Source organism: Lonchura striata, chromosome 4 (assembly GCF_046129695.1).
Source record: "Lonchura striata isolate bLonStr1 chromosome 4, bLonStr1.mat, whole genome shotgun sequence".
NCBI classification, from domain to species: Eukaryota; Metazoa; Chordata; class Aves; order Passeriformes; family Estrildidae; genus Lonchura; species Lonchura striata.
This window is the reverse complement of record NC_134606.1, coordinates 10432070-10456917: the sequence shown is the minus strand read 5'-3', so window position 1 is coordinate 10456917 and position 24848 is coordinate 10432070. Positions and strand designations below refer to the sequence as shown.

Genomic DNA, 24848 nt, shown 5'->3' with positions numbered 1-24848 from the left:
GCATCTGAATGACTAAAACCAGTAATTAAAATGTCTTCCCTTCTTGTATGTGACAGTCATGATTTAACATCCAGGACAGAAACACTCATGACTGCAGTAGCAAAGGATAGGTTGAGGATTACACAAAATCATTTCCTGAGGTCACTAATTTTGTAACACGCACACATCACAGTCACTCTGTTCTTGCAGTCAGTGTATCCTCCTTTATTTTTTTTGGGTTTTTTTGGGTTTTTTTGGGTTTTTTTTTGTTTGTTTGTTTGTTTTTTACCTTTCATCATTTATTTGGTATAAGATCTTGAGCAAGAGATTTAGACAGAGGAAGAAGAAAGGAGGGTGTGAAGAAAGAAAAGGCTGGTTCAGATTAAATATTGAAATAGCTTAAGGAATCAGCATAAGAGATGTTTGGGAAGTGCTTAAGAAAGCACTGCAACAGGAAGGAGGAGTGAAGAGTCTGGAGATGTCTTCTGTGTGAGGGATCCATGAGTCTGAACATCACTCTGAGTCACATCTCTTTTCTGTGTTTTAATCCCAAACACATTGGATGAATGACTTTGACCTTGTTACAAACCCTAAAAAGAGAAAAAATTAGTCATATTGCTGTATATTTTTTTTCCTAAGGTGACAATATCTCAAATGACAATCACTTTCTTTTCAATAATTTTTTTCTTGGGTATATAGCTCGCTCTGGTCTGTTCCTTTTACTCTTAAAATAAAGAATATAAATTCCATACAAAATTAGTAAAATTTCTATTTGTCATGAAGAGTTTAGATGATAAGTGCAACAAAACAGCATACAAATTATTAACTAAATTTTACATTTCCTGCCAAACCATGGTAGTCTATAACCCCCGAAATATTACTAACTTGTGTAGGGGTCTTTTTTATAAAATACTGATATTCATTCATCAATAAAGCTGACAGAAAAAAACCACACCCAAAAATGAGCCACAAAGATTATCTGGGACCTCTCATTAAGGAGTCTTTTCGTATCAATCACAGCCTCACTGTCCCCACAGCGAGAGAACAAAACGATGGGATATTTCACCTTTCCAGATGACCAGACCACTTTGCTTTCAGGAATGTCTAAGTGAGAATACATTGCAGCTGGTAGCACTATTGAGAACAGTTGGATAATCCTTCAGTCTCGAGCCCTGACAGAGCAGCTTCAAAGCATTCCCTGCCCATCTCTCATCCTCGCGTGTCGGGCTGTGCCGTAGGCGATGTGACAGCTCAACATGTGCGGCGTAGGTAGGAACGTATGTCAGTGCTCAGGGCTGGGCTCTGTCTCAGGGAACTGCTGCATGGACTTGTGTGCACACACATAGTTATTTCCAAGGTGTGGTGGGAGCGAAAACATGTGAAAAGTTAATTCGTTTTTGCACCTGTAGGTATTAGAAAGAAAGATGCAAGGTTTGAACTAGTTTTGTTAAATCTCTGGTTGAGCATGGGCTATTTTCACCTGGTTTCTAACAGTAATTTATGTAGCTTACATTCATAGGATTTCCAAATTCCCAAAAAAATATCTCATTGTTTAGATTAGCTTTCTGCTTGGGCAGAGCAGTTGGACCAGATGCCCTCTAGACATCCCTTCCAACCTCTGCAATTCAGTGGTTCTGGGGCCAATGTGACAGTGTGCTGTAAGGTACACCCCAGCTGAAATGTTAAGGTTTATATGAGTAGCCTTTGGAATTTGTATAAATTCAAAAGGTTGAGTCTCCTCCACTTCTGAACACCCATTGAAAAGGAGGCAGTAAGGTCATGGGCAAATTCAGGTCTCCAGTGTGATATTTCTTCTGATACTCTCATGTTTAGAAAGGCAAATATTATGATCACATCCTATAGGAGCAAAATGAAACTCCTTAGAGATTTTGTATAAGACAAGTTCTTTATAGGATTACTATGGCAATACAGTGATGGCGACACATCTAGACCAGTAAGTAGCATTTTTAAATAAAAGACATGATATCTGTTACCACAGAAGCCGCTTCAAATTGTTCTCAGTATGTGCTATTTACAAGGCTGACTTTTTGCTCTAAAGATAGATCTCTTTTAGATCTCAATGAATCAGATTAACTCTACTAAAACTCATGAAATTCTTACATAAGCTGGTACAGGTGAAAAGGAAACTAGGTGTTGGCATCTCACCTTGCATCGATACAGGAGAAAAAAAGGCAATAAAAAAGTTGATTCTGCCTTTCATATAAATAACATTGTTTGCACAAAACCCCCCCAAGACAAGGGAAAAAAACACAACACAGTAATTCTTAGGCTTCCTGCTATTCCTTTCTGTGTAAAATATGTGGTTTTTTCTATCAGCAGCTGGTAAAAATGAAGTGATCATGGTAACTACTGCACACTGGGTCATTCCCAACGCACCTTCTGTGGTGCAACAATGAAATTAATGGGTGGTTCAGAGATTCACTTGTGATTCTGCTCAAAGAAGTGACACAGACACCCCTTCACATTGTAAAATGAAGCATAGTTTAGAGGAGAGTAGGTGTGCTGTGCCAGGAGTATGGAGTATTATCAGCAGATTTTACAATGTGCTGCCTTTAACTGGGAATCCCACTGAAGGAACAACACCAGAAGTTTCCAGTGACAATAAAAAAGAGGAACAGTACTGCCAATTATTTGTCCAATGAGATAAAATTCTTCAATTCTTTTGTTATTACTTCTAGATAAAAAGGAAAAAGGGCTGGTTTTTAGTTATTGTTTTGTCACTGAGACCAAAATGTAAAGTGACAATGGTTTTGCAGGTTTTCAAGTTTCCTTTTTCTCTAATAAAAGGAAGAAAAGGAATCCCAAACAAAAAAGAAAGTGATTCCCTCCACCCCTGTGTCTCCAGAGGAAAAATACCAAAAATAAGTGGAAAAAGGCCAAAATAATTTCAATTATAAAACTGTTTGACATAACCAGCTTGTTTTCTGGACTATTCATGAATAGAATAATAAGTCAAATTTGTTATCACAAATGATTCATGCACTCAATCTTTCATCTCACAATATCATAACCAGCAAGACCTCTGGTAATGCAGACAGTCATGCTCCTTTATAATGCTTGTTAAACTAGCTAATTTGTACAGTTAGAAGCTTGTTAGAAATGCTCACAAACATCAGGCTTGAAAAAACATGGAAGAGTTAAGACTAGATTAGTAGTTGTCTCATCAGATTAGACTGCTCAAACAGTGAAGGAAAAAGATTGGAACAAAAATAAAAATCTCCATGCAGATTGCATGAAATTAGGGCTAACCAGACAAAACAGGAAGCAAGGGAGCCTTCCAAATTCTGCATTGGTGCCAGCCCAGCACTCATGCCCTTACTCTTCTCACCTGCCTGGGAAACACCTCTGGCTTCAAATCCCTGGATGTTGATTGTGTTCAGGGCATCACCACTGGTTTTTGCTGTTTCCTTACCCTTGGAGAAGTGTCTGGTTTTGGTGTTTCCCCCACCTCACCCCAAACAGATGTTAGTGCTCTGAATGCTGCACTTGTTCTTGACTCCACCAAGGAGTGAGAGGGCAGGAGCTTGTCAGTGACCCCAGGAGGCAAATCCTGCAGCCTGGGGCAGGCTCCAGTGAGGATGAGATGGACAGAGGGGTGCCACGAGGCTGTGGGGAGCTCTGGGGATATCAGCTCAAGCCCCAGTAAAATTTGACTATTAGTCCTGCAAAATAAATGATGTTACAACTGTGGAAAAGCACTGGGGAGGTATCTTGACTCTAGAAACTGTGATCAAATAAAATGCAGTCAGAATGATCCAGGAAATTTTTTATTGGCTTCAGAAGTTATATGAAAGTTAACAAATGTGATTTTACCTGACTACTTTTGCCTTTTCTGCCCCAAACACAAAGTACAAAAACTAAGTATGTAGATGGCCAACTCATTTGAGAAACTATCTCTACAACTTGATGATAGAGAAGTCTGTTGCCATGCTGGAAACCTCTGCTCCAGTTCCTGCTCCTCCAAACACTTGTTTACACAACTGTTTGAAAAAAACTCTGCAACAAACCACATGTCAGACAAACCCCTGCCAGCACAAGTGTTGGGTTTGACTGTGCTTCAGATCAGCCTCAGGAGATGTGTCTGGGTCTGTCCTGTCCCACCCAGGCAGTGTGACCAGCAGGCCACTGACTCCTCCCCAGCTACATTCTGGGTGGGAACAGAAATTTCCTCTGGGACCTGGTTGCTGCTCCAGCTCTGTTGATTGAACAGTTTATTGTAGGTCGTACCAGTTTCCTACAGCAGAAAAACTCCAGGACACCCCATTGGGAAGGTGTGTTTTACAAGATTTGGCCTATTTGTCTTTGCTGATGCTATTGACTATACTCCCTTCCGCCCCTATGATCACTAATTTATTTATTTCCCTCAAACAGCCATTTATCTTCTATTTTTTGTTGGTTCAATGAGCCACAATTTGGAAGGGAGTTTTCTGTGCACAGCAGGACTACAGAGGAGCAGACATCCAGCTGTGGTTGGGGTTGAGATCCCTAGATATCTTCCTGCCTAATATCTTTGGTTCATCATGAAAGCTGTAGCAGTATTTTTCCATTCTTTCTGATAATAAATACTCTTCTCTTATAATCCCCTTTCTACAGAACAAAATATAAGACAATATTTTGCTTTATGATCATATCCTAAATATGATAGACATTAACAAATAATCTCAAATATGTTCTTCAACAGCTTAACTGGAATTGCCTTAACATTTAAAATTATTTTATTTAGATTTTAGATAAATGAACAAAATAATAAAGATGACTGTTTTTCATTCCATACATTCAGTAAATTGAGCTTATATGATAACTTTCATAGGATAAATGTTAGTTTAAATTATCTGCATTTGACCTTTAAGCTAGTATTAAAATGCTAAACCAATTTATGCTGTTAAAATGCATTGAACAAATTATATGACAATAACTCTTATACAATGTGAAGCAATTTTGATGATCTTTAAAGATAGTGGATGGTATTTATGATAACAGCTCTAAGCGCCTTTATATCACAGCTGTGGTGAGGCTTAATGTGGCAGGAACTGTCAGACTGGATCAATACATGCTTTTCAGGCTTCTTTTGGTGCCATAATCCAGCCCCTGCAAGAAGTGACCTCATGAGCTGCCTAAGCTCTTGTTGTTCTTGTTCTGTTTTGTTAATTGAAGAATATCGAGGCTTATGAAAATGACAAAGCTGAGCAAAAGCTAATTATGAAAGAAAAACAATAAAGCCAGGGGTGAGACTAGGTCAGCTTTCAGTGGGAGTCCAGAGTCTACTATATTTTTTCTGCCATCTGTCTGCTGGTGTTTGAGAGCAGAAACTAACATTTCTTGCATACTAAATTAGTGAGTAAAAACTAGCGAGTATTTTAATTTTTCCAGAGAAGCCTTTTTGCTTTGAAAAGAAAGCCATCCATTCACTAAGAGGAAGCTGTAGGTGACAAGGAACAAACTGCAGACAGATAAACCACTTGTCTTTTCCATTTAGTTCTCTCTCCTTTTACCTGTGCCCCCCTGCACCCCCAGCTCTCCGAGTGCTGCTCGCAGCCGGGCTGCGGGATCGGGCGCTTCAGCGACACAAAGGCAGTAGCACCTTGACTTATTCAATCTAACAAGGGCTGCAAGGATTAAAAAAAAAAAAAATAGAGCTTTTACCATGAAGGAGGAAACATCCTTGGCAGTGAAAGTGAACAGTGTTAGAAACCTCAAGGGAAAACACATAACTGTTGAAATGAATTTTTACTTTAATTTAAAAGCCTTTTGTACGGAAGCGCCAGGGCAGACAGCTTAGCGTGTTCAGCTGCTCAGGACTCAGTTGACTGTAAGCAAAGATATGACAGATTCCTAAAGTGGTGTGTAAGAGATTGTCTAATACCTGGACAGAGTCACCAAGTAACAGCTGCAAATAATTGCCTGCACCTTTTCTTAAATATTTTAGTAATATACAATAGATTATTAGCCATAAAAAAAAGCACCCTCTCACTGAGATCCCAGTCTTTGAGCAAGATCTAATACTCCACCAGGAATTCTTTTCTTCTCTGAGTCTCAAGCTTAATTATCACAGAAATTTCTCTGTCTTTGAAAAAGTTCTGCTACACCAAAGCCAGATGTATTTCTTATAGGCTAATAGCTCCCTATGCCTTTTGTAGAAAACGCTGTGCTGTGTCCAGCTGTACATTATACATTTGATATGCAGACACTAAATTAAAATATAAATGGACTATGTAAGTGACATGTGGTTGATATAAATGTTTAAAAAACCTACAAATGAGATTAAAAATCTAACCTAAACATGTAAAAAGTTCCTTATAGTTTTCTAGAGGACAATTTCACACTACAGAAGTTTAGGTTTATGTTTTTAAATGCAGAGTATTAATATTTTCAAGCAATCCATATGAGATCATACAAACATATTCCAGAGCCATCTTTTCTGCATCTGAAGCACTTGAATATAATGTCACTATTGACATATGAGCACAGCTTTCCTTTTCTTATCCTTAAAGTTAAGTGGGCAAATGGAATTTATTCTTTTCCTTAAACACCAAAATGTCACAGTAACAGAAGTACAGTCCCAATAGCCAAGCAAACTGAAGATCCCCCAGGATAATACACATGGACAGGGCAGTGTATTCCTACTTCCTGATATAAGCAAAATAATCTAGTATTGACATATCATTACCAAAAGCTGCTTAAATCATGTTGATCTACAAAGAAAATCAGAATGATATCTTAGATAGAATAAGGTACTGAGTCCTGCCTAAGAATTTAGACAGAAATCTTTGAGTCCCTTTAGGATTAAGCTGACCCACAAGGGATTTTTGTTCAGAAAGACTTAAAATACATATCTGGGTACAATTAAAACTCAGAACTGAGAAGCAAAACTTGTGGTTTAATATTTGTTTCTGATTTTTCCCAAAGCACCCTTGGATTTTGCAGAGGATTTCTGCAAAATAAAGCAGCCACAGGAGCAGGCATTTGGGAATTTTTCCTGTGTGCATTTCCTCTGGGTACTGGGCACTCATCTGCACCAGCTCTGGGCCCAATGGCTTCATAGCCCCATGAAACAGAAAGGTCAGGATTATATTAAAGAAAATACAATGGTAAGCAATAGGTAGAAGGAAAAAGTGCAAATAGCAAAACTACCAAACCCACCCAGGAAGAACTCCTGCTGTCACAGTGCTGACAATTTGGTTTGGCCATCCCAGCCTTTCTACTTGCAGGATGTCATGGAGCATCCTCAGCATCCCCCAGCCCAGGTTTGCCCATGCAGGAATGCAGTCCCCATTGGCATGAAATCCATGCAGGAATTCAGTCCATCTCTGCAGCTCTCTAGGGCCAGCTGCAGAGGAAAACCTGCCTTGTTGCTGCCTCAAGTGCATCTTACAAGTCTGAACATCTCCAGGAGAGAGGAGCAGTGCCCATGATCCAGCTCTGCCTGAGCCCTCCCTGGCTGACCTCACAGCTTTACCCTGGGATGTAGCTGCCAGCCCACCTCAGCCTGGACTGAACCCCAAAACCTGCTTTCCCCAGCCTCTGCACGTTCCAGGGCTGAATCCTGCCTCACAGGCAGTTTTGGAGATGCATCTTGTGATGAAGGATTCACTGGGGCTGGGGGCAAATCTGCTCCATCCCATCTGTGCTGGAGCAGCCCACCCACAGCAGTGCACCCACCCAGGAGAATGAGGGTGGGCTTGTTTGGGCTTTGTGGGTTTTCTAGATTCCCTCCTTTAAACCAGCTGAGGGAAATGAAAATGCTGAGTTTGCTGCAGCACTGTCTTTGTTCCTCTGTCTCCTCTGCCCCGTTCCCATGGGGCTCCTTGCTGGGGCTGGGGACACGTGCCTGTGGAGTCCCCACCAGGCACAGGCAATCCTGCCTAGGAATTCTGGCTATGGCTAATTCACATTTTTGGGCAAACTCCCACTGCTTGTCTGCATCTCAAGCCTGTAGGTTAAGAGCGGGCTCAGGCTCCAGTTTCCATCTGCTGCCCTTCCACTGCAATCTGTCTGGGGGAGCCATCCTCCAGATGCTTGAGGAAACCATTGCCAATCTTAAAATGGATTAACATTTATTATGAATAATGCTGATTATTAGTAAATCTGGAAGAGTTCAGTCATTAATTGAGTACTTTTTTCCCTAGAGTTTGCTCACATTCAGAGCTCTTTCAAAAAGCTCACAGTAACAGTGGTGTTTGTTTCCCACTATTCATGGGTGGAAGAGAAATTACTTCCAATCTAAACACATCTTTAATCTAAAAGCAAATATTGCTGCATGAATCCAACACTGGTCACATCTTTTTCCAACATGACAGGAACTGAACCCAGACAGGATTTTTTTTTCCTGTGCTTATTAAAAAATCCTTTGAAGCTGGTGGTGACCCCTGAGAAAGTTTATGCAGAATAGCCATGCTTAAGGAAATCACATTAGAGTCTGAAAAAGAGACACATTTTAATTTCACTCCCTTTATCTTTGAGGAAAGAAAGCGGTAGACAAAAACTGACAACATGAGACAATGGAAGTGCTTAAAACTTGTAAGTCAAAGGTCTTTTTTTTTTTTTTTAATGCAACAAATTGCCAAATGCATCAATTAAGGAAGCTCCAGGAAGGAGCAGAAAAGAGCATTAAGCAGAGAACACCAGGAGGGAGAAAGCAACATGTTAAGGCATCTAAGGAACTGCAGAGGAAAAGAAGTGTCAAATGAAATATACTTAGTGATGTGAAACATACAGTCACCCGACATTGCTTTGCATTTTAAAAACAAGAAGATGGCCAAAAAGGAATTTAAGATCATGTAAAATGGAATGGAATGTATGAAGAACAGGAATTCCTGAAGCATGAAAAAGCAGCCTGCCAAAAGAAGCCCGACACACACAGTTATACTGAGCACGCTGGGCTGTTGGGGTCTTTCTCCTGGGTGCACAAACTCACACCAAAACCTAAAGCCTGTGCTCCACACCCAGTCCTGCATCCTGGCTTTGTGCACTGCAATCAACAGGAGCAGCACTGGGAGAGACCTTAGAGCCTCTCCTGCACACCTGGGGTTCTGTACCCAGGGCTGCTGAGTGACCCAGCCCAAGCAAGCAAACACTGCACATTGCTGGCTCACTGCCTGCACCTAAATGTGCTCCCACTGCAGTGTCCAGCAGCCTCACGTGGGGTGCACAGACCAGGACCAAGGACAAGCATCTTGGTATTTTACTGCTCTGTGTTATGTCCTTAGCACAGACCTGTTAGAAATGCACCACATAGTGACCTGGAACTCATTTCCTCATGATGGGCATGCTGCTTCACCAATCAACTTTTTTAACTTCATATATTTGTGCAATGCTATATTGATTTATGAAGGTGTAATAGATACTCAAAAAGCACTGGAAATAATATGTAGTAATAGAGGTGTATATTAGTCTCACTCCCACATTCTGGACTTCGGATTATTTCCTATATTAAAATCACTGCAGTGTTTCTTAAAATGAATTATATTTTCTTATGTGCTCAGTTTTAAATAGCTTTTCATGATTTAAAGCAGGATTTTTTTCCTCTGTAGACTTCAAAAATGCGATAGAGTATGGTCAAATATTTTACTATATTAAAAGTAATTTTTAGTTCTGTTTTGAAGCCATGCTCCATGCACAGAGAGGTGGAGCAAACAGCTCTTCTAGTCTGTATGCACTGCATTATTTGTGTGTAAAACCAGAACACCAGCCAGGCCTCTCTGAGCAGAACTTTGCTGCCTTTGACTGACTGCTGTGTACACTGGTTGTCTAAGCTCCCTTTGCAGTCAGTGAAATCACCTCCACCATCTTCTAGGACATTATTTTTGGTCCACTGACTGCAAAGAGAGCCTGAACAGCTATCTTAAGTTGCCACCTAACATTTTCAAACCAATGGATGAGCAAGACAACCCCCCTGCCCTGCTGTAAGGGTCTGTTTGAACACAGATGAGCAGAAGAGGGCTACTAGGAGTGAAAGTGAGAATGCACACATTGGACGCATGCATATACACAGCAAAACTTTTTATAATGTTTTATGTGGGAAATACAACCATGAGAAACAGATGTTCCTCTAAGATGTGGAGTTGAACATCCTCTTCAACTTCTCATGCCCTTATCCATCAGGGATTTTTTTTCAGGGAAGTGACAAAGGTGGATAATAAATCATTTTTCTTTAACTGGCAAAGAAAATGAGCATTTGTAAAGCTGGATTTGCGTTGGTTTTCTGCATGTGGAACCCTGCTAATATTAGTACCACTTGGCCTGGTTATAAACAAAGGATCTGGGTTTTAAAAATTGATGCCTGGCACATACACTTTCATGATCCTGAAGGTTGTGTTTGTGCTTAAAACCTCTTCAGCAAATTATAACAACAGCCACCAACTGCAGAAAAGGAAGAGAAAGCTGGTTATTGCTTTCTGTCTTTTAACCTCTTCCTCATACACAAAAGCAGGAGGATGGAGCATTATTCAGAGCTGGTTATTACAAGGTAAATGCTTACAAGTAGAGATGTTCAAAGACAAAATAAGTGCATTTGTAAACTGCTCATGGCTATGCCACAAACAATGCACTTGCCTTTTACACAAGTAACCCTTCATGGTGCATTTGCTCGCCCGTGTCTCACAAAAGCAGCAACACTGTGAGCCATACCTTTTCATGACTTAATTATCACCAGTCTTTGTTAGCCTGTCTCTCTTCATCCTTGATGTCAAAGTTACAATGTGCACAAAGCTGCCAGGCTCCCAAGTCACACCTGGCCCTCAGAACATATCACACCTATGTGCTCCTATTTAAACTGGCTTCTTGTCACATTTTTGCCTGGACTTTCAAAATGCTCTTTCCAATCTATGAAGCTTAGCACAGAGTCACCATTTTTGTGCAACAAACCATTTCTGCCTTTCTGCCCTATTTGCTCTTTAACAGTTCCTGGCAAAGGTTGTCTGGGGTCAAATCTTCCCAAATTCCACTGTAAACTATAATCTCCTTTTCTTTTCTTTTTTTTTTTTTTTCCCAGTATTTTAGAAATGAGGGAAAGTAGAGATAGACAACTTCAAAAACCATATTGTAAGTCCAAGTAAAAATTCTGTAATAAGTTACTTTTTTAATATCACAGACTCAAAGCCCTAAATTATATTTTGCAGCCTGGGATCAATTAATGGGACCTCAAACCTGCAGCTCTGTACCCGAACTTGGAAACTGCTTAAAAAATTTTGTTTACACACATTGGCAAAATTTAAAAGTCTGTATAAATGTAGTCAACATTACTCTAGATATTTATCTACTAGCCTTGTGAGGCTGTTTGGGGTTGAGGCTAGGTAAGGATCTTTTTAAATACAATACAATTGGCATATATCTTTCTCCACGTGTAAAATAAGTTTGGGGAAAACAAACAAATGAACAAAATTAAAAAGTCATGGGGTTTTTCTCCTGCAGAACAGTCCTCAAAATTATTATTAATATTTGTATCAGTATTTTCCAGTGCATTTGCTGAATACAGACTGAGATTTGGTTGCATATATTTGAAGTTTTTCTGTGCCTTGACATCAGGCACTTGGTCTTCATGGGTTTCAACTTTATAGAAACAACTCCTTCTTCAAGGAAACCTGTGATTTCTTCAAGACCAGGAACAGGAACTGAAATGCTAAAAGTAGGAAACCAAGCAAGAAAGAGCCATGGTCTGTCTCTTGTTTGTCTCCTTAAAGATCACCATGCATCGAGAGACAGGCTGTGGATGCTGAAATCTTGTCCCTGCTCAGAATGCTTTGGGAGGGTTTGTGGGTTTGCTTGCTTTATTTTCTCTGAGTCAGAGCACAAGAGTGCTGGAAGCACCAGGAAAACACTGGCTGGAACTGAACTCCAAAATCTCCTTTTCTTGCTGTTTTTTACTTTGTCCATTCCCACGTGGGCAGAAGGACATTGCAGCCCACTGGATTTGCCAGGTTGCATGCAGTTAGCCCCCAGATGTGCAGAACAAGAAGGTGTGAACCAGGGAGTCGGCAAGAGTGGGCTGGTCAGTTATAGCTGTGGCCAGTGACCCCTTTGAGAGCATCCTGCCCTGGTTCTGGAAATGCTACACAGAACTGGGAGCTTGAAGAAACTTGCAAATGGTCAGACCCTCCTGGTGCCCCATCTGCAAAAGCTCTATTTGGTTCCTAAGAAAAAACTCAACAGCGCTGAGGTTTTATCAAAATTCACCACACACATCATGTGCCTGTTACACAAATGATAACTCCAAACACCTGGCTAAATTCCTGGATCCAGGATCTGACCCCAAACCATGTGGGTCCATATTGCTTTGCTGCAACAGTAGAATTTGCCAACTACTTTTGAGCAACTGAGGGGGGAAAAAAAGGAATAAAACCCTCCTGCGAATCCAGATTCACTTGAACCAAAGTCAAAGCCTTCAAATTTTAAAGGTGATAAGAACAGGCCATGAGTGGTCTGTCACTTATTGTGGTAGACAGAAACCACATGTTTCTCTGGGCTCCAAGATTGCTTCTCTGCTCATTCTTCTGGCTCTGGACTAACAGTGAAAGTTCAGGAGAAGCCAAGATCACAAATTTTCCTTTCTCATCAGATCTGAGTCCTTGCAGTGGAAGAGTATAATGTTTTGCTAACTCAGAGATCTTGACAATCACTGTAATCTTCAGAACCGGGATTTCAATCATTAAGAAAAGTGTGTGCAAAAATAGTCAGGCACTCAATAATTTACGCACTTCATCTCCAAAAAACAAACATGACATTATCTTAAACTTACAATTTAAAGCTGCACTTCATGTCTTTAACAACTGCCATGTAACATGCACATATTTCTCTCAGTTTCTTTGGAAAAGCAGGTTGTATCAATGCTACGTGCACTCTTGTGGAAATGAACTGTGAAGACAAAGTATAGAACAGATAAGGATTTGCTTTGCCTTTGCCTCACAGCTTTTTGGAGCTGCAGAATGACATGAAAACCAGGTCTCTGATAAGGTAAATTATTAGCATTCTTCTGAAGTCAATAGAAATACAGGAGCAGGACCGAGGAAGATTTGTTTGATTTTTAAATTACATATGTAAAGAGAAGGCTGTCAATTGATAATAGACAGTGTTTATGTTGGTGTTTAAATAAACAATTTAAATAAAATGATGAACAGAGGATGGTAAATCAAATGGTTACCCATCACTGAAAATGTCAAAGTTCTACTGCCAGTAAGTGCCAGATACATACTTAAAAAGCCAACAAGGTGACTCTGCTTTCAAGAAAAAAAAAAAAAAAAAAAAAAAAAAAAGAAGACTGTGCAAACAGAGCTTGTAGTAGCATTAATATCATCTGGTTTTGCAGTTTAAATATGTTCTGCTCAATTTCCTACACCAAAGATAGTTTATGGGCCTTAATCAATGATGTATGGTCAGTATCCAGTACACTTCATGACAGCAGATACCGGACAGGCTCTGTGCCTTCCACTGGAGATGCCCAGCTGATTTCTTTGATCTCCTCTTTTTGTGTTCAGGCCATGTCCTTCAGAGGGCAGGTCTGTGTTATTGCACACCTAGCTCTTTCTCTACTGAAGTTAGGCAGTGCTGCTTTGTAAAAAGACTTTTTTTTCAGAGATTCGTAGGCCCCCAGGATAGCTCAGTTCACAGAGGAAAGAAATATTCTGCTTTCACTGCTTTCCAAATCAGTTCCCATTGAAACCATTTTTCCTCAGTTGTAATTCATTACTGGGGGACTCTGTGGCACTGCATCCTCCTAACAGCTCCGCTTCACAAAAAACACACTACACCTAAAAAGCCCTCTCCTCTTTATATGGCATGAATTGCTGATAAGGAGATCATAGGGGATAAAAAAGAAAAGGGCTATGAGATATTTTGCTGCTCTGAAGAAGTAGCTTGTGAAGAAAATGCTTTTCTCCACTGCTTGGGATGACTAGGGAGCCTGGTGGACCCTGGCTTGTTGATGCTCATGTGAACATGGTAATCCCTGAGGGCTGGTTGTGCTTAATTCATCCTGCAATAAATTTGCTACCGATGGCGCAGATTTTGTCCTTCCCTCCCCACCGCCATCAACAAAGCAGGAAAATCACTCAATTAATTTCCTGGCGGTGGCAGGAGCTGCCTGGCAAGGGGGTACTGCCCTTCTGCGCCAAAGTAGGGCTATAAATTTTTCCCTGTGAGCAGGGCGCATTACGGCTGTGTGCTCCGAGGCAGGGAAGTGCATGCATGCATGTAATAGGCAGCTGATCATTCCCATGACAGCTGCTGGGCAGGGGAAAGGTGTGCCCAGCGCCCCGTGCGCCGCCTGCATGTGACCCCGGCCGAGGGGATTTCTCAGCCCGTGGCTGCCTCCCAAATGAGGACTTCCTCCCCTGGATGCTTGTGTTCCAGTCATGTGCCCCGTTAATTTGAGCAGCGGGATTCGCCAGGTTTGCGACGGATGGATCTTTAAAAACACAGTGTGCTTCCAGCTCTGGAGCATAGGGGAGCTATCATTTAGTTTTTAGCTCTTTGGCAGAGGAAAACTGTACATGAGGATGAGCAGGTTAGATTTGACTGGGTAATTACATATTATTTTGCATGAATAGAAATGTCACTGCTAATGACAGCTGTGGTGTGCTCCAAAATATTTGGGATTAAATACATTCGGTTTTATACACCAGATGCACATAAATATTTGTAAACATTTGTATGCTTTTAGTGCATCTGAGCAATTTATTCAGTATTACACATGCAAAGCAGCAATTCTCAAGGCTTCATGCTCCTGTAGCCACCAACCTGGCCCATATTCGAAGAAAAGACTGTAAAACACAAAGGTGTCAATTCTCCTCCCCACTCATCTCTCCTCCCTCTCCTCCTTTACTCAGAGATGAAAATAATTTGACCTCTAAATCAAACAGTGCAAAGCAACTTTTAGCATTGAGCTCAGCTTCTCAGGAACCTGGGCAGATATGTCCATGCCACTGGTTTGACTGCAAAACTTGGCAATTGCCAGAAGATTCTGAATTCATTGTGCCAGTTACAAATGGAAAAATGGCCATATTTATCTTTACAGCTGCTGTGTGGAGCAGTTAAGAGCAGTTAAGTGTAGGAGTTCTTGAACTACAGCTGAGCTTGAAATCAAGTTAGCCCTTTCTGTTTTGCAGTGAGTGTTTTCCATTCATTTTGGGGTGGATGATCTTTCTCACTACTTTCACTGTGATCATTTCCATGACCCATTTATGTGTGGAATGTTGTCAAAAGCTTTCCAAAATTTCTCTTGGCTTAAAGCTGCAAAACAGGGCTGTACAAAATACTTGCCGTACAATTCTACAATTAGTAAAAAAATGAAGTATTTTTTCATCATTCCCAGAATTCCTCTTGGAGGACAGATGGAAGAAGTATTTCTGTGAGAAATGGTAGCTGACATAGAAGCTTTTTAGATGCCTCCAATAAAGTTGAATTCATCTTAACAAATTTCATTTGGGAATCATTGTCAAGATATTTTTTTCAACATAAAACATAGAGATACATGGCTTAATCGTTTACCAGTACTTGCTAAAGAGCTAAATACTAAAGAAAACAGTGACCTATTTGGTAAGTTATACAGTCTCACTTTCTTATTTCAAATAGTGGTTTTCCTTCATAATTTCTTGCTTGCATCGCTACCACTGCAATTTCAAATTCACTAGGAGCTGGCTACAGGCTGGTGGAAAGGCTCCCAGTATAGGAAGACATGGTCTCTGCTCGTGATATGATTTGTAACAAGATGCAGCATGTTGGTTTTTAATTTCATTTGTACTCATTAAAGCATAAGCAGTTGCTCATTCTCTGTATCTTGGCACACAAGATGGATGTTTAAATTGTTCTGGGAGTAGGGAAATTAGGCAAATAATATCAGCCATAAGTGAACACCCATTTTGGAGAGGAAGCTTCTATATCTAAGAAATTCCTATTTTCACTTTAAGGTTGTGGAGTTCAAGTTGTGATGGCTCTGTTTCAAACAGGGAAAAGAAGAGATGCAGGATTTGGAATTGTTGCAGTACAAAACCAACTCGGTCTATTCAATGGAGTTTATTTATATTTCAGGAAGGTGAACAAAAGCTCTCTGAAAAAGGCAACAAGAACACACCACAGGAGGAAGGAAAACCTGGCAGAGGTCATTGTTTTGCCTTGATCCAAATTTCCTACTTGCCTGGCTCCTCCTGCACTATTTGGAGATGAGCAGACCTTCATTCCCTTCGTAGACTTTTCCAGTGGTTTTCAGTGCCCTTCTCCAGGTGTATTTCCACAAGATCCATAGGAGGCATGTCTCTCTTCACATGGCTGCTGTCTAAAGTCTAAAGCTTTCCAGTGGTTTCAGCAGGATCTGAGAGCATGGGGTCTTAGAGCATGGTACTACTCATTTTTCAATCAGTAGCAATCCTGTCTTTCATTTCAGTGATTCAGAAAATAAAGCCCTTAAAGCAGAAATTGCCAGACTATATTGAATGCAGAACCATCCTTTTAGTGCTCTTTCTTATTCACTACAATAAACAATGCCATTTAATATAATTTCCAAATCTCAATTTAAGAGGGGAAAAAAAAATCTCATTTAGCTGTTACTCTGCCTCACAATGGAAAGCTGCCTCAGAGCATGTTACATTTCAGAGGAGCCTGTGAGATTTTGTTTTAATGGGAAGCTAAATTAAATGTTTAAATTTTAAATCAACAACAGAACATGTTCAAAGAGCTATATTTATAGGGTTTAAGTGAAAAATGCTCTGGCATCACTTTTAAATAATGCTGGCAAGCAAGGGAGGAAAGAACACCACTCACTGATTCTTTGCATGGCTTAGTCCACAGACTTATCCAAGGCTCATGTATAATGTGAGTTGTTGGCTGTGATACTCTGGTTGTAGTGCTAGTGGAATTCACTGTAGGCAAAGACTTGTGATGTTAAACAAAGTGGACAAAAGGCTTTTACAGAATAATAAAAATAACAAGTCGCCATTTATGACTTAAAGTTAAATGTTCTCAGTGAAGACATTACCCAGTAAATAACTCTGTGGGAAAACCTCTAAAATATAAATGCCCTGGCAAGATGGGGAAGGCACTGAGGGTGATAGAAATGCTTGAAGTCAAAAGGGTGAAAAAGGACTTTGTGTCTTGCTCAAATCTCAGAGCTCTTTGCTGAATTGCTTTGCTTGGGGCTCTCAGTTCTAGTTCAGCTGATGTCGCCAGGGAAGCAGAGTCCCAGTTTCAAGTGTGCTGAAACTATGCTGGGATTTTGTGCTCAACTAAAATAATATTGAGCTTGTGTTTCCATGGAGAACATGCAGAAATGGCTCAGAAGTAAAAAACAAATATAGTCAGACTGTGGGCAAAGGAGCAGAAAGAAGACTGCAAATGAGAATTTAATGACAGAAACTGCTCAATGAAGCCTAATTTTTTAGTAATGTTCCAGGTTTAGAGAGAAACCTTGCCAGAAAGCTTGGACTGAGGCAAAGCTCTGGGTGAATTGCCTGATCCCCATTTGAATCCTGATAGGACCTGCTATCAGCTGAAGAAGGCTGCACCAGGCTTTGTGTATCAGGCCAGAAGTATCTCAAGAAGTTGCCAAAAAGTATTTGTAGCTATACTCTATTCCCTGCAGCTATTTGTATTCCTGTATCCCTGTTTTCTACTGGGGTACAAAAAAAGAGAGACATTTCAAATCTGTGTGAATGGTTTAACCTGAAATAAGTGATGTGTTGACAGAGTTGACTGTCCTCACTAAAAGAGGCCAAAGTATGCAAAATATTTTGGGAAAAGATTTGAAAACATTTATGTTTTCAAAAAAATAAAGAGTGAAGTTTCTCCTGTGGTATTCATTCTTCTTATTATAATTATCATTATCATTATTATTTGTTCTATCATTTTTATCCAAAACCTTCACCAAAGAACAATTTTAATTACCATGAAAAATGCACTTTTGTGGAAAAATGCTAAAAGTTAAATGTGAATAAAACACCAGAGGACAATATGGAAGGCAGGAACAGGAAGTTTTGATGATATTGTCAATTTTTAAGTAATAGAGATTTTGCTTTTATAAGAAACAGAAACCAGAAATTACTTTGTCTGTGGATACTTCTCAGTGCTTCATTCTTTCATTCAAGAGTGCTGACTAAAGGCATAACATCCTTATCTCACCTTTAACCATGAGATCTTTAGGTTTCCAACAGGAGCGTGTGCCACTGCAGCATTGCTCTCTATGGCATGAGTGCTTGCTTTGTTCATTGTCTGCCTTGGCTGTAAGGGAAAGGTTTTGCCAGAAGAAAACAGTGGACCTGAGTGCACACCCAGTTCTCAGCCTGCCAGAGCACGCTTTCTGAAGCCATATATCCAATGCTGGAAAATTCCTGCACGTCCCACATCTGCCTCTTTGAGAGGAGATTCAATGTCACCTCCAGGACAGAATCAGTATAAACCATCAAACCAGCCACAGAGGGCCAGTATTGAGATTTATGTCTGCCTCCTTTGGGGATAGATCAGGAAGATAATTCTCCGTCTACAAACACATTTAAGAAAGAAAAAAATATTCTTTCTAAACTCTGTGTGTAGGTGTGAGTGATGGAGATGATAAGGGAATAAAAACTATTTTCTGTTATGATAATGATATTCTATAGCAGTAGTTTTAGAACAAATAAAAAATATTTCTCCTTGCAATAAGTGCTTCACTCTAAACTAAAAATTGTTTAACAAGCATAAGGAATTCCCTCAGAAATATGGGATCTAGGCAATGATATTTCTGGCTGCATTCCCCATGGAATATAGGATGCACATTCTGATGTTCTCAGTTGCTAGGCTTTGGAAATTTGTGACTCTGGGCTCCCTAGCTGTACAACCAGCCTGCCAGGGAAAGAAGAGGATGGCTGATTTCAGATAGGTGGCATAAAGTAACTAAGGCAAGTTTTGTTAGAATTATAATGTTCCCACAAATTTGGATGAAATGGATAAAAGTTCTGATGGGAAAGCATCTGGGTGGCTCAGAAGAGGCCAGCATGGACCCATCCTGTTATCCTCTTCATCCCCCACAGCACAGGTTGGTGATGCTGGTGCCCAGGATGCAGCTGCACCAAGCCCAGCTCGTTCTGAGCAGAGGCTCAGTGAGTCTGACATTGATGGAGACATGCCCTTGAGGATCATTTTTCAGAGGTGCTACTCAGCCCTGTCATTTCCCCTGCTGGCTGTTGAGGATTTTTTCAATCTACATGCAAAGGTTCATTAGGGAAATGCATTTATTAAATTAATATGGAGGTCATCTCTGATTAATGATCACTTTTCTTCTAAGCAAGAGCAGCATAATTCAACCTCTCTGTGGTTCTATTCCATAATCCCTTGCTCATTTCCTTGCTCAGTTATTTTCTCCACATGCCCATCTGCAGCAGCAGCTCTGACATCCCTGTGGTGTGTCAGGTTCTACACCCCCACACACAAGAGCAAGACCAGAGGTTGCTCTAAACCAGGCTATCTTAATGAGTTTGATTACCCCAAATCTGAAGCTTGTAATTAAGATTTAGAGGTACTAAACTGATTTTCCAAAGAGAGGTGCTGGCCATGGTGCATCAGTACAAGGTTCCATTGCTGCATGCAATTTGGGTTTCAAAAGCAGGAAAAGTAAAACCAGAAGACTCCAAATGAGCAAATACCCAGTTAGGAGACTTGAGCAGAGAAATACAGAAATGACAAAGTGTAAGTACTCAGAAGCAGGGCTGCTGAAAGAGAAGGCTCATGTAGGAGATGATGATGTCTGCTTCTGTCATCCACATTGCAGCACTGCTACCCACAGGGATGGTGTTTAATTTGAAGATCACCTTCACTAAACCATTGCATACAGAATATGTCACAAGGTAAATTGAACAGCTAGACATATAATCAGACAGAATGGCACACTAAAGTAATTAAATACAGGCAGCCCCAGGATGCCCCCTGTTTAATGTAGAATGCTAATTGGTACTCGAATACCACACGGTGTGTGTGGGAGAAAGACAGTGTAACTAATGTACCTGTGTGTTGTGTGTAATAATACAGCGTGAGACCTTGAGGGTACATCTTCCCCTGAGGATTTCACACTGCCAGCAGCTGATACCAATAACAACAAAGGAATGAATTTCCCCTGGTATTTTCCTGACATATTCTATCCCAGTTCCTGCTTCAGTGCAATATGTGTGAAGCTCTAAGAGTGATATGGTGCACTGGAATTAAATATAACTTATAAAATACACATATCCTAGTTTTAGTAGTAAAAACCCAGCAGACAGAATTGTGATACCAGACTATAAATCCCTGACTCCTTTCTTTCATCCAGTTGATTTGAAAAATTTAAATAACCTTTTCTCTATGAAAAACATTTTTCCTATTATGATTTTATGATGCTTCCATTTTTAACAGCTACAGTTTTCTGACTTCAAAGTATATGGAGGAAAACTTCTGTTGGCTTAAAAATACTGTTGAAATCTTCTTTTAAAAGAAAATGATAAATACATTAATTTTCACATTTTTGTCTCAAAGTAATTTAATGACAAACCCTGTATTTTTGGTTTTGTTGTTGTGGGTATGCTTAACTGGTAACTAATAAAATATATTGAGGCAAAAATAAACTTTTTATATATTCAGAACAAGACAATATATTTTTAAAACTGTAGAAAACATTTGCACCAAAAATACAGGATGTGAAAATCACTCCTACAGCAAGCAACTTCTAAGGCTCAAAAAGCAAAACAAAAAATGAAAGACAAGTTGCAATACACACTTGAAAGGAAATATTGTGGTCTGAGCAGTGGTTATACATGTTGGAAGGTGTTATCCCGGATCTTGACAAACAGTATTCCACTTAGATAAAAGGAGCATTTATGAAGTAGATCTCTATGAGTGTGAAGAGGTAAAAAAACCATGTTCATATGTGCATGGGTATATTTGAGATGGTGCTCTTTAAAAAAAAAAAATTATCTTAGAATTGGTTATAGCCTGACAGCTATAAATATAGTAAAATACTTACTGTTGTGCATAGATTCATTACATCAGAAACATTGATCTGCAGAATCACACTTGTTCTGTCCTCCTCCCAGAAGATTTTCCATTAGTGACCAGAAATCCATTCTGTATCCCTAAAATTCATTTCATCCGCACTTCCAGTGGGAGGTGCTGCTCCCACTTGCAGAAGGAAAGAAAAGTGAAAAAAAATAGTGGCATACATACAGAAAAAAATTAACTATGGTTAATCCCAGGTTGGATTTCAAAAGTATTCCACAGCACCCTGAGTCCCAGAATGGCTGAATTTGGCAGGGACCTCTGGAGATCATCTAGCCCAAGGTCCTCCTCAAGGCTGGGATCACTGCAGCGGGTTGCTCTGGACCATGGTAGTCAGGTTCTGAGTGTGTCCAAGGAGAGGGACTCTGTTGGAAAGGATGGATAAATATGATTGCCTGGCAAAAGGTTCACAATAGTACAGACAGGATGAAAACAATCCTCCGTACTGGCTGGACAATGCCCTTACCTACAGATAGGTCTAAAAGTCAAATGGACTGTTCCATCTCAACCCCCAAAATGTATGGTTCACCCTGCACCTGTAACCCTCCCCTGGAACATCAGGTGCCTGTGACCCCATTGGCCCAAGTCTTGTTCCAGCCCACCTTGAAGCCCCCTGATAAGGGGTCTCCAAGGGGCCAGACGCTCTCTTGGACTTCCCCCCTCTTGGATCTTTCACCCTCTCCTAGAGCATCCTCTCTACCTCTTGTCTCTCCCCTCCCCTACCCCCTCAGGCCTTGCCCCGTGCTGCATCTGGCAGCTCCAAGCAGGACCATTCTCCATCCCTCCATCCCTAACAAACCTGATATCCCAAGAGCAGCCTTCAGAGATCTCTCGTCTCCATTCATCTAAACCGTCCTGGAGCACAGCATTCCCTACAGGACTCCACAACCTCTCTGGGCACCTGTGAGAGTGTTTGGCCAATTTTTTTACATTTAAATGGAATTTCATGTGTTTCAGTTTGTGCCTCTTGCTACCCTAAATACCACTGAGAACAGTCTGTTTCCCTCTTCTTTGTTCCCTCTTCTTCAATTTTCAGATTAAGCATTATCAGACACTTATAAAACTGAATTTAAAGTACAGTGAGCTCCAGCTACAGTGATTGAGAGGTTGGTTTCTTTAAAGTGAACATGAAAATTCTTTGACCAGGGAAGGGAAGGGAAGGGAAGGGAAGGGAAGGGAAGGGAAGGGAAGGGAAGGGAAGGGAAGGGAAGGGAAGGGAAGGGAAGGGAAGGGAAGGGAAGGGAAGGGAAGGGAAGGGAAGGGAAGGGAAGGGAAGGGAAGGGAAGGGAAGGGAAGGGAAGGGAAGGGAAGGGAAGGGAAGGGAAGGGAAGGGAAGGGAAGGGAAGGGAAGGGAAGGGAAGGGAAGGGAGAAACCTTCCCTTTAATGACTTCACAGGAGAAATGTTTTGCTGTCTTTAAAAACTAAAAAAACTTCAAGAGTCTCACTTCCTATGTGAGGAGCTTCCTTAGACCATGGCAAGAGCTCTTCCCAGAAAGCTTTCCGGCTCAAGTGGAAAGCCCTAAGAGCCAAAATACTCAAAGATATCATGCTATCTTACTTCCCACCAATATCAAGGAGAGCTGGGTACACACAGGACATAATCTAGAGTTAAAACAGCTGATACCACCTACAATAGTGTCTTCAGCAATATCCATTACCAGCAACTCAGTATGTCTCAGCTGCAGAGCAGCCTGGCTAACTTTAAGGTGTCTGGTATTTAATTTCAGTACTGGTGGTTTTAGATGTTACAAATGCCACATTTGTTCCTTACAGATGGCAAAACTAATAGTAGTTCAAAATAAACTATTTCTGGTGCTTTCAGCAACCTGGTCTAGTGCACAGTGCTCCTGCCCATGGCAGGGGGCTGGGACTAGATCATCTGTAAGGTCCCTACCAACTCAAACCATTCTATGGTTCTTATGGAAATATTCTTTTGTCACTAATTTATGACATCTCTCATTTTCATATCCTGACTGTTAAAGCATTTTCAGCTGGCAAATGCTGGTAGCAGTTAGAAACAGCAAATGCTGACTGAAAGGCCTTGTGCTATAGGGACAAGAACTGATTCAAGTATGTTCATTCTAACAAATAACAATTATTGTTTTAAACTATTTATTTACTGAATAAAATAGCAATGCCCAATAGGCATTTTAGGATCTGGCAACAATAGTTATAACCTGCTTCCAAAAACTCAGAACAACTTGTATTCTCATTGAAACAATAACAATTTTCATAATGGATAGGCCTGTCGAGTAGAAAGGAAAAGAATAATTCAAATAATGATTATTACAATATGCACCAGTTATGCACAGACAATGTCACACACATAAATTTTCTTCCAGTCTGTTCACAGCTATTCCCTTTGGTGCTATCGTTCCATGATAAATTCTGTTTACATTCCCCTACTTGAAATCCTTTTATTGAAAACTCCCAAAACACAATACAATGTTTTTTGGAGATCCTTAGTAAGAAAAGATTGTGGCAGATTCTTTGCACTAGCATGTTTGCTAGGCCAAACACCAGAAAAACGCTAACAATTTGGAGGGTGACCTAATTTCTCTCTGTTGGAGGGAAAGCGGAGAGGGAGGTACCAGTCTCTTCTCCCTGTATCCAGTGACAGGACATGGGGCAGTGGCTCAAAGCTGCACCAGGGAAGGTTTAGGCTGGACAGTAGGAAGCCTTTCTATACTGAGAGGATGACCAAACACTGGAACAGACTTCTTAGAGCGGTGGTTGATGCCCCAGGCTTGTTTGTGCTTAAGAGACATTTGGACAAAGTCTTTAACAACATGCTTTATCCTCAGGTCAGCCCTGAATTAGTCAAGCAGTAGGACTAGATGGTCATTTTAGGTCTCTTCCAACTAAAATATACTTTTTTGTTCTATACTATTGAATATTTCATGCAGTAAGCATACATGAGAAGAGAAAATCATCTTCCCAGTCATTTTCCATCAAGGATGAGAAAATGCCACGTCTTGACCTGGCAAAGTCCCCACAGCCAGGGATGATGTGCAACTTCCCAGTCACCATCTGATTCCACTTTCCATGTCTTAGTCCATATCAGGACTGACTTAAAGAGGATTTAGTGCAGGATGTACCAAGCACATACACCTAGAACATTGCTGGATGCTTTGTGTTATCTAACACATGTCCTTCTGAAGAGCAGCCAGCCTACCCCCCTGGAAATTCCCATGCCTGAAATGACAGAAATTCCCTGTGTTTGAGCACTCCAGATTTGCTCCAATAGACCAACAATCGAAAACTGCTTTCAGTTCACCTCCAAAAGTTTGACTGATCTTGCCTGCCTAGGATATATTCTGCATATTATTGAGCACAATTTATCAGCTGATTTATGAACAATTCACATTGTTTTGAGAAAGAGTGAGAGAATGAGCACTCATAGGCAACAGACACAACACTCTCCAAAGTGTTTTAAAACTCAAAGCACATGAAGTAGATGCACAAAGCTGTGCACATCAGTAGTACTCCTCATCAGTCAGACCCAAATCCAAGATTGCCATCCACACGACTTCATCTATACAAATTTCCTTTAGGAATAGAAAAATCCATGGTCTTTACTGAAGACAATGAGTGTTCTTGTCTTTAAATTGAACTTTACATAAGCATCTCAGATATGTTTCAGTTACAAGAGTAAAAAATGCATGGAAATAAAAGTGGCCAAGGATCAGGTAACATACCTTATTTCCCCATCAAATACTTTACTGGGGTCACATTGAATGAAAAGCTAAGGTGGTAATTTCAAACCAATATACATTTATTTTAACATGTACTTATATATAGAATATATGTACAAATTTCTGGGAAAAGACACAATAGATTTTGATCTGAAATGTTAATAAATTAC

The 24848-nt window shown here is 40.4% G+C and overlaps 1 long non-coding RNA gene across 2 annotated transcripts in view; it reads right to left on the bottom strand.

Moving 5' to 3' along the window:
* Positions 1-267: 267 nt before the first annotated feature.
* Positions 268-24848, bottom strand: part of LOC110481887 (uncharacterized) — a 51048-nt gene continuing 26467 nt past the window's right edge. Inside the window, exons 3-4 of one of the 2 annotated variants that reach the window (XR_002467339.2) lie at positions 20951-21347; positions 268-569 (exon numbers count right to left, since the gene is read on the bottom strand). This is a non-coding gene — a long non-coding RNA (uncharacterized LOC110481887). Of the gene's footprint in view, positions 570-20735; positions 21348-24848 lie in introns of those variants that run through there. The other variant, XR_002467338.2, reaches the window with a different exon arrangement.